The 14,131-nt window shown below is 39.5% G+C and overlaps 1 protein-coding gene and 1 pseudogene across 6 annotated transcripts in view; both read right to left on the reverse strand.

The window, feature by feature from the left end:
* Positions 1–14,131, reverse strand: part of ALG9 (ALG9 alpha-1,2-mannosyltransferase) — a 122,598-nt gene that overhangs the window by 27,669 nt on the left and 80,798 nt on the right. The gene's annotated exons all lie outside the window — the stretch shown is intronic.
* On the reverse strand, positions 10,843–11,409 carry LOC308233878 (anaphase-promoting complex subunit 10-like; annotated as a pseudogene). The gene has a single exon. The product of its transcript is annotated as an anaphase-promoting complex subunit 10-like (transcript).

Genomic DNA, 14,131 nt, shown 5'->3' on the forward strand with positions numbered 1-14,131 from the left:
AGGAGGCTGCACACAAATGAAAGAGAGTATAAATTTGGGAATTGGGGGCCAGGCGGAAGCCCAAGAGAGGAGTCCCAATAAAAATATAATATTCAAAAAAACCCCATACATAATTGGTATTGTGCTTTTAACAAAATTAATTTAACGGAATATGCTATAAACTGTAGTATACTTGTGCAGTTAAATACTTCATTTCAAACAATAATTACATTCTCTCATCTTGAAGCCATCAGAATATTTACTACCCACAGGGAAAATTTTTAATTTTAAATAAACTTTTAACTTTTTAAAAATTAAAAATAAAGAGTTGAGGTGGTAAACACACAATACAATATATAGATGATGTATTATAGAATTGTACCCCTGAAATCTATATAATTTTATTAACCAATGCCACCTCAATAAATTCAATTAAAAATAAAATAATAAAGACACATAACTTTCTCTGAGGTTAAATAAAACTCAAAGATAGAAAATACCACTGTGATATTGGATTTAAGATAAATATATATTTTGGTTTTTGTCCACAGTTTCTGGCTCACAGCTCCCAAAACCCTTGTTATTTCCTAGTTAATAGCAATGGGAGCATCTTTTGTTATAATACTAGAGGCTCAGTGCATGAAATTCATGCACTCGGGGGTGGGAGGGTGTCCCTCAGCCTGGCCTGAGCCCTCTCAGAGTTCGAAAGCCCTCAGGGGATGTCCGACAAGCCGGCAGTTGGACATCCTTAGTGCTGCCACGGAGGCAGAAGAGGCTCCCGCCACTGCAGCTGTGCTCACCAGCCATGAGCCCGGCTTCTGGCTGAGCGGCACTCCCTCTGTGGGAGTGCACTGACCACCAGGGGACAACTCCTGTGTTGATTGTCTGCCCCCTGGTGGTCAGTGAGCATCATAGTGAACAGTCATTCCGTTGTCCAGCTGAAACTGGCTCTCCAACATCCCCCAAGGGGTCCCAGATTGCGAGAGGGTGCAGGCCAGGCCAATGGACCCCCCTGGTGCACGGTCGGGGCCAGAGATGGACCATGGGAGGGCTCCAGGGCATGTCTGGCCCATCTCGCTCAGTCTGATCGGCCAGACCCCAGCAGCAAGCTAACCTACTGGTCAGTGGTCAGTGCATGTCACAGCAACTTGTCGACCAGTTGACTGTCCGCCCCTTGGTGGTCAGTGCACATCATAGCAAGCAGTTGAGCGGCCTTAGCATATCATTAGCATATTACACTTTGATTGGTTGAACGGCTGACTGGATACTTAGCATATTAGGCTTTTATTATATAGGATTAGGCCTCCTGTCCTCAGTTCCTGAAATTCCTTCAAAGCCATAGAGATGAAAGGGGCATCTCATTATTCATACCAAGCCACCTTCAATGGCAACTGAGTTTACATTAATAGGGTAACTTTTGGAAAGCACCTAAAAATGAGGGAGAAGGCTGGTTACTAGATGAACTAACCAAGTGATTAGAGGGTTAAAACTTTCAGCCCCACCCCTGACCTCTGAGGAAGAAAGAAGGGTTATACCCTGAGTTTAATCCCCAATGGCCAATGATTTCATTAATCATGCCTATGTAATGAAGCATCCATAAAAACCCAAAAGAACGGGTCCAGGAGATTAAGTTGGTAGAAGATTTTTAAAAAACTGGACGAATCTACTAAAATTGAACATAGATATTTCCTATGATCCAACAATTCTACTCCTAGGTATTAGATTGAACTATATGAAATCATTAATATTTGACTGTTTAATGCACAAAATTGGTCATTTCACATGGTTCCAGCTAAGTATATCCAATAGAAATGCATGCAGCAAAAAGACAAGTTTAAGAATGTTCAGTGTCATTATTTGTAGTTGGTTCAGATTGGAAAAAACACAAACATCCAATAGTAAAATAATAAATTGTGGTATAGTCATACAATTAAATTATATCTATAATAATAAAAGCATAATATGCTAATTAGACTGGACGTCCTTCTGGACATCCTTCCAGACGAAGCCAGGGCTGTGAGGGAAGCCCAGGTCCCGGGTAGCAGAGGGGAGCCGGTGCCAGCAGCCAGGGGAAGGAAGGCCTACTCTTGCATGAATTTTGTGCATCGGGCCTCTAGTATAGTAATAAAAGAGAACAAACCACAGATACATGCAACAACATGCATGATTATCACAAACAAAATGTTGAGTGAAAGGATTAAGACACAAAAAAATGCAATATGATCCCATGAATATGAAGTTCTACAACAGGCAAAACTAAATCATACTGTTTAGGAATGCATATAAGAGGAGTAACCGTAAAGAGGAAAGCAAAGAAATTATTATCATAGAGTCGGGAAGCTCCATCTGAAGGGTGAGTAGGTAGTAACAAAAGGAACTACTGGAAGCTTCTGGGTGCTGGCAATGCCCTGGTATTTGACCTGGGTGATTGTTACACAAGTATTTGCTCTATTTTCTATTATTATTAATTTACTGCACACTTATGCTTTATGCAGTATGGATTACACACAATTGAAGGTTTTTTAAGTGCATATAAGAAAAACTCAGTCACCTCTGGCTTACAGTAAACTCTGTTCTTCCCCAACCTCTCACTCAGAGTAATAGTCTCATTCTCTCCCAGCATTATTTTTATGTAATAAAGACTCCAGTCTCACATCTGGCTCTGCACATGGGCTGTTTCTCCAGGAGAGAGAAAGCATACTGAGAATTGACGTCAGATCCAATTCCATTCCACATTAATACTCTAAAAATGACCCTTTGCATAAACACTTCAGGAAGCAGCCTTTTTGGTCTGAACCTCCACTCTGTAGCTCCCAAGGATTTTGAAAACATGAAAACTTTTAAAAAAATGTTTTGCAAGTACCATGTCTCTGTAATCAAACAAAAGCAGCAAGGGCCACAGACTCTCATGGTCTCATGCCTAGACCTCCTTTAGTGAGGGAGCTCTGAGTAGGACATTTCAATACTTGACCTCAGTCAGACACACTACAGGCCTCATTATCTAGATTGGGTGTTGGGTACATGGTCTTTCAGAGATGTGGATAGTAACTAATTAATGCCAAACTATGCCAGTCAGCTTTAGGCTTCACTCATTAACCATCCATATATAAATTCTATTTAAAGTAAAGTTTTATAAAGATAGAAACCGCCCTAGCTGGTTTGGCTCAGTGGATAGAGCATTGGCCTGCGGACTGAAGGGTCCCAGGTTCGATTCCCAGTCAGAGCACTGCCTGGGCTGCAGGCTCAATCCCCAGTAGGGAGCATGCAGAAGCCAGCCAATCAATGATTTTTCTCTCATCATTGATGTCTTTTTCTCTCTCTTCCCTTTCTCTCTGAAATCAATAAAAAAGTATTTTTAAGACATAAATCAAGACAAAATCATATTAATTGCAATCCTAATTTATTTTTAAAAATGTAATCTCTTTAAATCCTTTCTAGGAAACAGCTGCTAAAGATTCTTTTTTTTTCTAGGAAACAGTTACTGAACAACTGAAACACACAAGGACAAAAGCCTCTGGCAGAAAAATGGTTAGTAGAATCAAGGGCAGGCTCTCTATTAGAGATGAATTAAGATAATTAGAAAAAGAAGCTCTAACAATCAATAAATAAAAAGGCAACCTAGGAAATAAAAAACAATATTTGCAAACAATATATCTGATAAGGTATTAATGCTCAAAATATATAAGGAACCCATACAACTCAATAGCAAAACAACAAATATTTGATTTAAAAATGGGCAAAGGTCCTCAACAGATACTTTTCCAAAGACATACAGGTATATGAAAAGGTGCTTAATATTACGGGTCATTAGGGAAATGCAAAGCAAAACACAATGAGAGCCCAGCTGGTGTTGCTCAGTGGTTGAGTATCGACCGATGCACCAAGAGGTCACTGGTTCAATTCCTGATTGGGGCACATGCCCAGGTTTTGGGCTCAATCCCCAGTGGGGGCATACAGGAGGAAGCCAATAGATGTTTTGCTCTCATTGATGTTTCTATCTATCTCTCCATGCCTCTCTCTCTAAAAATCAGTAAAAATATATTTTTTAAAACACAAACAAAGACCACAATGAAATATCACCCACACCTGTTAGAATGGCTATAATCTAATATAACAATAGAGGAATACGCAAATTTGCCAGGACGCCATAACGTCATGACCAATCTACAAGCAGTGGAGAGCTACAGGAGGGTGGGGCAGCAAGTTATGAGCTGAGGAGAGCTACCAGTGGCGGTGGGCGGAGTGGCCAGCTGAAGCAAGCAGCAGCGAGCTACTCGCACACAGATTCATGTGCAGGGCTACTAGTCAAAAAAGATAAAAGATAACAAGTGCTAGTGAAGGTGTAGAGAAAAGGGAACCTTGGGTACACTCTTTATAGGAATGTACACTGGTATAGCCATTATGGAAAACAGCAAGGAAGTTCCTCAAAAAATTAAAAACATAACGACATACTATATTATCCAACAATCCTAGTTTGGGTATATATATGAAGGAAATGAAATCACTACCTTAAAGGGAATGTGCACCCCCATGTTCACTGCAGCATTATTTACAATAGCCAAGACAAGGAAACAACCTAAGTATCCATCAATGGGTGAAATGTGATATGTATATACCACACACAATGAAATACTATTCAGTCATAAAAAGGAAGGAAACACTGCTATTTGTGACAATATAAATGAAACTTGAGGGCATTATGCTAAAAAAAAGGCAGACAGACAGAGAAAGACAAATAATAAATGATCTCACTTTTATGTGTAATCTAAAAAAGTTGAGCTCATAGAAACAGAGTAGAACGGTGGTTACCAGGGGCTGAGGAAATGAAGAGATATTGGTCAAAAAGCAGTTGTAAGAGGACTAAGTTCTGGAGACCTAACGTACAGCAGGGAGACTAAAGTTAATAATATAGTGTTGTATACTTGAAATCTCCTAAGAGAGATCTTAAAATTTCTCACCACACACACAAAAAAATAAATTAAATAAATAAATAAATAAATAAATAAATAAATGGTAAGCATGTGAGGTGATGGATGTGTTAAGTAACCTTATTGTGGGAATCATTTCACAATATATACATATGTCAAATCATCATACTATATACCTTAAACATATACAATGTTATTTTTCAATTAAATCTCAATAAAGCTAGAAAAATTTTATTTTAAAAATTAGAAGAGGAGTTCCAAGTCAGAGGCCTAGATTCAGGTCTGGGCTCTACCAAAAAATAGCTGGGTGACCCATACTTATGTAAGTTTTTATACCTCAATTTCTTCTTTTGTAATATAAGGGTAATACCATTTACCTCAGAGTCATAATGAGGATTAAATGAGGTGATTCATTTAAATAAAACTTGTAAACTATAAAGGACTATACAAATAGTGTAATAGTAAAAGGAATCTTTGACCAACTTGGTGAAATGTGAGAACTTGACCGATAGAAAAGAACCCGGGAGCATCAGAGCCCATTAAAAGGAATTATTCTTTTTTTCAGCCTAGATTGCTGGTTACTGTCAATTCAAGTTATGTCCATGTAGGACAGAAGGGTTACAATACTAACTACTCATAGTCCTTGAATAGTGATGAGTTGGCAACATTCAGTAAATGATATTAATATGAATTTTCTGGGCATCATCAAAAACTTTATTTGGTGAATCCTAAACTAAGGAATATAAAATTCCTGTAAGACACGTCTCTGTTATTAAACTTACAATTTAGGTCAGGAAATGACATTAGCACATATGAAATATGGAAACTAAGTACTATAAGAGCAATCAGAGTTGAGAAAGAGAGAAATCACTGGGGCCCACAGTAGGTGAAAAGAAGCCCTAGAGATGGTGGTAAAAAAGAGAATAGAGGGGAAAAGGCAGAAATAGGCATGGTTTACAGGGAAAACAGGAGGAATATCCGCTTGTCCCAAGAGGTGTGTGTTGAGAACAAAACTAGAGAGAGAAGTTTGATGACCAAAATTAGGAGAATCTGCATTTTGTGCATCTGGGATCTACTTTGGCTTTTCAGCCAAGGAGTAAAATGAATTAAAAATGGGTCTCAGCCCTGGCCAGTGCTGCTCAGTGGTTAGAGTGTAGCCCAAGCACTGAAGGGTCGTGGGTTCGATTCTTGGTCAAGGGCTTGTACCCTGGTTTCAGGTTCCACCCCTGGCCCCGGTTGGGGCACGTGTAGGAGGTAACCCATTGATGTGTCTCTCTCATATTAATTTTTCTCTCTCTCTCCCTCTCTTCTCCTCCCTCCCTCCCTTCCACTCTCTCTAAAAAGTAATGGAAAAAATATCCTCAGATGAGGATTAACAAAAACAAAACAAAACAAAACAAAACAAAATATATATATACACATATATACACATATATACACATATATACACATATATACACATATATACACATATATACACATATACATATACATATACATATACATATACATATACATATACATATACATATACATGTCTCAGAAAGAGAGGTCCATACTAATGTGACACTGGGGCGGGTGGACCAAGGAAGTGCTGGAGGAAAGGCGGGAACAGGACCCCAGCCCTCAGGACACCAGACACTAATGCAGTACCCAGTGGTGAAGTGATGACACCTTGAAGTTCTAGGCAGTGAGAATGAAGAACAAGGAAAGGGTAAATATCAGGTCTATTTCAAAGGAATCACTGGTACCAAAATGTCTAATCCAGTGACCTGGGAAAAGAGGGGCTGCAGTGAAGAATCACTTGGGCGAGATGTAGAAAAGATGATTAACTTGTTTTACACCTACTGAGGTGGGGAAAAGCACTGTGTATTCAAGTAATTGAAAGAAGGCTGATGTGACTGGGGCACTGAAAGAGAGGTTTTGTTCCTATTGCCAAAACACTCTCTGCGTCCACCTCATAAATTCCCATTCCTTCTTCAGATTTCAGCTAACAATGACTTCCTTAAGAAGGACTTCACTGTTCACTTAAGCTAGGAGAGGTCCCCAGATTACATGCTCTTACAGCAACCAGTAATTCTCCACTAAAACATTTCACAATTATAATTTATGAATTAATTGGGAAATTAGTAAATTCTATGGAAGCTGGGGCTCTGTCTCATTTACTCATTCATTCCACAAACCTAGCATAGTAGGTTTCCTTATACCAGCGATTGCCAACCTTTGGGATCTCATGGACCACCAGTGATCCGCGGACCACCTGACCGATGATCCAAAGGTTTCCTTAAAGCATACAGTAGGTGCTAAATATATGTACCTTTAACAAATGCACACAATGCCGAAGCCGGTTTGGCTCAGTGGATAGAGCGTCAGCCTGCGGACTGAAGGGTCCCGGGTTCGATTCCGGTCAAGGGCATGTACCTTGGTTGCGGGCACATCCCCAGTGGGAGGTGTGCAGGAGGCAACTGATTGATGTTTCTCTCTCATCGATGTTTCTAGCTCTCTATCCCTCTCCCTTCCTCTCTGTAAAATATCAATAAAATATATTAAAAAAAAAAACACCAAAAAACCTTCACTTTAATAAAAAAACAAAACAAAAAACAAATGCACACAAGAATGCATGAGAAAAAAAAGTGAAAATAAGAGGAGGGAGGAAAAGGTGAAAGCATAGGAAAAGGGGGAGAAGAAAAAAATCAGAGAGGAGCAGAAGACCACAGATAAATTTGGGAGGATGTCTACTGTACAGGCAGAAGAAAGAAGTGGAAAAAGCAAGGGACAGAGGGGACTATTACAAAGATTACAGGAGAAGAATCAGAGAACACAGTTCTGAAATTCAAGGGGAGAAGGGATTTCAAAAGCCACAGAAAGGCTGTGAGGAGGATGAAGACAGAAAAGGTGACAACGGGAACAGGTTCAACAGCTGTACCAAACAGTAAAGTTATCAGTTTAGAATGCCATGTGGGGACAAGGAAAGAACTAGTGGTCCAACCTCCTTTTCTCAGTGACTTTCCCTGCTGTCTACCCAGCTGCCTGAGCCATGCCCCACAAGTCCTAAGACAGGAAGGATGTGAACGTGAATTTAGGCATCTATTAGCTGGAAATGACAATGACGCATGAAGGCTATAAAAATAGAGATCTCTGTCAAAGGCCAACATGAGGTTCAAGAACATCACAGAGAAACCATCTCCATATATAAGACAGGTCTTATTTCTCAAATGTCACTGAAAATTCCCTGGTAAACTACTGCAATAAAGAATCCGCTAAGAGTTCAAGAGGAGAATGTGAAAGATCAATCGAAATCAATTTTCCTATAACTTCCAAGGCAAATGGGAGAATTGAAGCGGAAAAACACTGCTTAGAAACTTTGTCCATAACTAAGTAAAATGTGATCATAACTGAGGCCCTCAAACGGCAACAGTGGCTGACATATGTTATGAATTTAATATTTAACCTTTAAGCTGTATTCAGGATTCTTCTTTCTTTCCAAAACATGTAATAAGTTTTGATTCATCATGTGCCCTCTGTGAGCACCGACAGCAAGGCCCAGGTCCTCTTACAGCGGAGCACTCAGCTCTGTGAGGCAGAGAGTGAGTCGGCCTGGATCACCACTATAGCCCTGGTACCTGGTACAGTACCCAGCACACAGCAGGCAGTCAAAGAGGAAGGTCATGAGCTGCACCAGTTTGCTGGAAAACTTCAAACACCAAGTGTTAAAAATTATGATCAGCTATTTGTAAGTGCCAAGAATGTCTTCCCGTAGCTTCTAGCCCCGAGAGGACAATCTATTTCTTCTAAAATAGCATATAATAAAGATAAAATCACACTGTAATAAATCTATTTAAAAAGTCTCTAGCAAAATGAGTTCAAATCTCCAGTAAATGGACTACTAATTCACCATAACAAGATTTGACTTACTTTAATATTTTATAGAATGAAAAATTAAAGTATGAGCGTTGCCTAGAGAAATCAGTTTAAACAATTATTCCTGGGTCCCACTACTGTGATCAGAATATATAACTCCCTTCAGAATATATAACTCCCCTTAGGAAGGGAAATAGAGAATCCAAAGAGCACAGAAAATGAACAGAAGAGTAACATTTTAAAGCAAACCAAAATTCCACATGGGTATTTCTTGTTTATTCCCAATTTTTAGATAAGATGTTAGATACAATTAAGTCCAGTTCTGCAAGCTTGCAGAACTTTCTGCATGTAAAGAATTTCTCTGAGAAATTGTCTTTTGACTCCATTTCAGCCACAATCTTTTATTATGAAAATACAAATATAAAAAGAAATCCTACTGTATTTATACCCTACTATGTTTGGATATGAATTCTATCAGCCAGCAAAAGAGCTACCTTATGAAATAACATCAACAAAAAAGCAGAATAATGTTCTGAACACCCTGCCTCAAATTAAGCATTCTTTTTATTTAAATATATCTAATGTTACCATTTGCATTAAGAAATAGGGCCCTGGCCAGCATGTCTCAGTGGTTAGAGCATCAGCTTGTGCACCAGAGGGTTGCAGGTCCCATCTCTGGCCCACAGGAAGCAACCAATTGTGTGTCTCACATCTGTTTCTCTCTCTCTCCCACCCCCTTCCACTCCCTCTAAAAAAAAAAAAAAAAATCAATGGGGAAAAAAATCCTCCAGTGAGGATTAATAACAATAACAAAATAATAAACTCATTAAAAAATGTAGGATCTCTAAATACTCTGCCTCTAGTTCCATCTCGATGATTAAGGGAAGTCACTTAACCCAACTTCAGAGGTTTTACCATCTCTCCAAAGGGTTTGGACTGCAAACCACTAAAATCCCTCTCATTGTAGAGAAAATAATTTCATCAGAATTGTAAATATAATTCACATTGCTGATTCTCCCTTTCTCAAAGCTACTGCTGCTCATTATTAGATGTGATACCATATACTAGTAGACATCCCTTAACTGGAGGTAAATACATAGGAACTGCTTTTTTATAGTGCCAAGATGTGGGTAATTAGAAAGTCTGTCTTAGTTACAGCACTGAACATTGTTGAATATACATATTTGTCTAAAATGGCAAAGGTAAAATAAAATGAGATCATTCAGTTCTATGAACTTGCTGATTTCAAGAAGCTATTCAAAGCCCAGATATTATCATTGTTATTCTGACACTGTTAAATATAGAAAAAGTTAGAGAAATTGTGTGGGTTTGCATGCCTGAAAAATGTTAAATTTTTAGAGAGCTTCTTCACTTCCGAGTGTTTTTAACAATGTGAAATGCATGATTTGAGAACAAGTCACATGTCTGACCTGGAGAGCCTAGAATCATTACCTAGACCTATCCTGAGGTTGGGTGATGACACATTGAAAACTTAGTTGTTCCCCTTCCCACATTGGTCTCTTTCTCTGACCCTGAATGTAATCTTGTCTTGCTTTTCAACCTGGGGCTCCCCTAAGCCACACCCAATTGATCAGAAGTGTCAAATAAATGCAAACTATTTACCTTCCTTGTTAAATCAGTACATGGAAGTGAACACACAGGATGCTGGTAGTGCCCCTCAGAGAAGCTAAATCTACAGCTCTCAGTTCCTAAACATGTATTTCAATATAAATAAAACTACAGTATACAAAATGCATATGTAGAAAACTGAGAAATCATGGGAGATTATTTAATTTCTGTTGTCTTACAACAGCAAATTCAGGGTTTCTTTTACAATTTTGATATTCAAAATATCAGTTTACATAAGTTTAAAATACATCTATAATAAAAAATAAAATTCATTCATTTTTAGAACTAAAGTCGCTATTATCATTAAGTACAAAATTAGGAAACAAAAGAAAAATAAATCACACAACTTTCAGAGTATTTTTACTTTGTTTTTATTTATTTATTTATTTATTTGATGACCAAAGAAAACAAAGATATGTTTAACGACTTTTGTTCTGTTTCCAGGTCACCTTATTGAACGATACCTCATGAAATCAATAGTTGTACATCTAGGAAATTTACCAATGGAGTTCTCTTCCACTGGTGTATATATTTTAATTTGTCTCATGTGCGTGTCTCTTTCATTTTGGTGATTGGCTAGAACAGCAATCTGTATCATGAATGTGCGAGTTGGCTTCTTATAGTTATGAGTTAAAGGAACATGAATCCAGCCACTTGGTTCCACCAGTTCGAGTTGCTGAATTTCTTGAAGGTTGTGGGAATTATTTCCTACTCTGACTGAGATCTTGCTTGGACTATAGCTTTTACCAGATTTTTAGTCCACATAAATACATAATGTCTTCACCATTGTTTTTCTTCTGAATTGGATGCTCACTAAATGAAGCTGGGAGCCATCTGCTTGCCAGTAAGTTTCTAGATTGTCACCTCATAATTGATCTACTCCAAATCCGGGTTTGCAAGATGAGAGTGACCAAACAACTTGTGACCCAATTTCCCATGCTGTTCCAGTTCTTCCCACCTGCTTATTAGGGTCAGCACCAGGAGGTGTCTTGTTTGGTGTGGTCATTTTTAAAATATTAGCTTGCAGACCGAGTTTGCTGCAGGTCAAAGTTTTAGGGTTCCCTGCAGCAGCTCCGCGCCACTCCCCTTAGCTTCTCTGAATTGCCCAGCTTCCCAATGACAGTATTTATGCTTTAGAGTTAAGTCAAACCATGTATACAAAAAGCTATAAATTGTTTTGTCAATTTTTAAAATTTTTTCTTAAAGTTAAATTTTCATTATAATTTAAAAGAGAACCAGAAGCAGACAGACATATAGATAGACGCCTGCCCTTTAAGGAGCTTACTATCAAAGATGGACAATACCAGATGAATAAACTTTAAGTGGCATTTACCCAATAGAATAAAGCAATTATGCCAAAGTATAAACACAAAGTAACAGGAAATTAATTTTTGAACATCCAGAGTAGGCAAAACATGCTCACAAAATCTTTTGCTATTGTAATTTTCTCTACTTAATCAGTCAATTGACATTATGATCAATTTCTGGTACATACTTTGTGATATAAGAAGAGAGAATGATTTTTAAAACATTTTATATGTTTTTATTGATTTCAGAGAGAGAGAGGGAGAGAAAGATAGAAACTTCAATAATGAGAGAGAATCATCAATTGGCTGCCTTCTGCACGTCCCCTACTGGGGATCCAACCCACAACCCGGGCATGTGCCCTGACCAGGAATCGAACCGTAACCTCCTGGTTTATGGGTCAATGCTCAACCACCGAGCCACCCCAGTCAAGAAGGAAGAGAGAATGATTTTTAAAGTCAAACCTTCCACAGTTATTCTCATCACTCAAATATTATAAATTCAGTAGATGAAGCTCTACCCTGGTTACTATTTGCATCAACCTATTGAAATAAATTGAAGGTGACCAATTTTCTGATGAATCTTATGTTGGGTTTCAATGGGTAACTTTGTTAACTTATTTGAAATTCTGCAAAATCCCAAAATATTCGCACATTAAAATATTAAAAGAAAATGTATTCAGGAGTAGGGGTTATTTTTGTACTATTTCTTTTATTAACATAGACTAGAGGCCCGGTGCACGAAATTTGTTCACGGAAGGGAGAGTGTCCCCCAGCCCAGCCTGCACCCTCTCCAATCTGGGACCCCTCGAGGGATGTCCGACTGCCCGTTTAACAGGGATCAGGCCTAAATGGGCAGTCAGACATCCCTCTCACAATCCAGGACTGCTGGCTCCAAACCACTTGCCTGCCTGCCTGCCTGCCTGATTGCCCCTAACCATTCTGCCTGCCAGCCTGATCACCCCCTAACCACTCAGCCTGATCGATGCCTAACTGCTCCCCTGCTGGCCTGATTGCCTCTAACTGCCCTCCCCTGCCGGCCTGGTCACCCCTAACTGCCCTCCCCTGCAGGCCTGGTCGCCCCTAACTGTCCTCCCCTGCAGGCCTGGTCCTCCCCAACTGCCCTTCCCTGCTGGCCTGGTCACCCCTAACTTCCCTCCCTTGCCAGCCTGATTGCCCTTCTCTCCCCTGCCGGCCTGGTGGCCCCTAACTTCCCTCCCCTGCTGGCCTGGTGGCCCCTAACTGCCCTCCCCTGCAGGCCTGGTCGCCCCCAACTGCCCTCCCTTGCAGGCCTGGTCCCTCCCAACTGCCCTCCCCTGCTGGCCTGACCACCCACAACTGCCCTTCCCTGCCGGCCATCTTGTGGCGGCCATCTTGTGTCCACATGGGGGTGGCCATCTTTGACCACATGGGGGCAGCCATCTTGTGTGTTGGAGTGATGGTCAATTTGCATATCACCTCTTTATTATATAGAATAATTGAGGGTTGGTTATCTTACATGTGGTAAGAGTATGGATTTGTTTAAAAGATTAATTTGACTTTTTAAAAAATACGTTTTTGTTGATTTTTTTTTTTTAGAGAGAGAGGAAGGGAGAGGGATAGAGAGATAGAAACATTGATGAAAGAAAAACATCATCGATCGGCTGCCTCCTGCATGCCCCCTACTAGGGATCAAGCCCAAAACCCTAGCATGTACCCTGGCCGGGAATCGAACCAGTGGCCTCTTGGTTCCTGGGTCGACACTACACTGGCTGAGCTAATTGGACTTTTTGAGGGGAAATGGATAGTGCATAATTATTGGGAGATTGGGCATGGGAAAATTGTGTTGTAGTAAAAAAATAAAAATATCAGTAGCTCTCCTTTGCTCAATCTTCAAGGAACTCCCATAGAAAACAAGATCTTTAGTCTGAAAAGTGGTTTGATAGACTACCTGGAGGAAAGATAGCAGAAAAGAATGGCATTATTGGAATAGCAAACTACCTTTGTAAAGACTCACAGGTGTAAGTGAAACAGACAGACTAGGTGGAAGAGGCTAAGTTAAGTGAGACAGGCTGTGGCTCCCACGCTTTGAATCAGAGTTTATATAAATGACCCTGACTGGGGAGTGAAGAAGCATCTGTGTAAAAACAGACCTGAAATAGCTAGAATGAAAGTATTCCACCTCCCTTCAATATATTAAACTTGATAGGAAACCAGCTAAACACAAATCTGCCAAACACGAAACATTGACAATTCACAGTAGAAACAAATGACAGAAGAAAGTATTTCAAGTTATTTTGAGGTCTAAGGTAGGAAACGGAATGTCTTTGAAGGAAAGAAATTGTATTTCCAATTTTTTTTTCAAGTTAAAGGTTGGGACTTTGGAAGAGAAAGATAATAAAAGTGAACAGTAAAGTATAAACAATAGTGTCAAATCTTAGGACTGTTTTT

This window comes from Plecotus auritus (assembly GCF_963455305.1).
Source record: "Plecotus auritus genome assembly, chromosome: 9".
NCBI lineage: Eukaryota > Metazoa > Chordata > Mammalia > Chiroptera > Vespertilionidae > Plecotus > Plecotus auritus.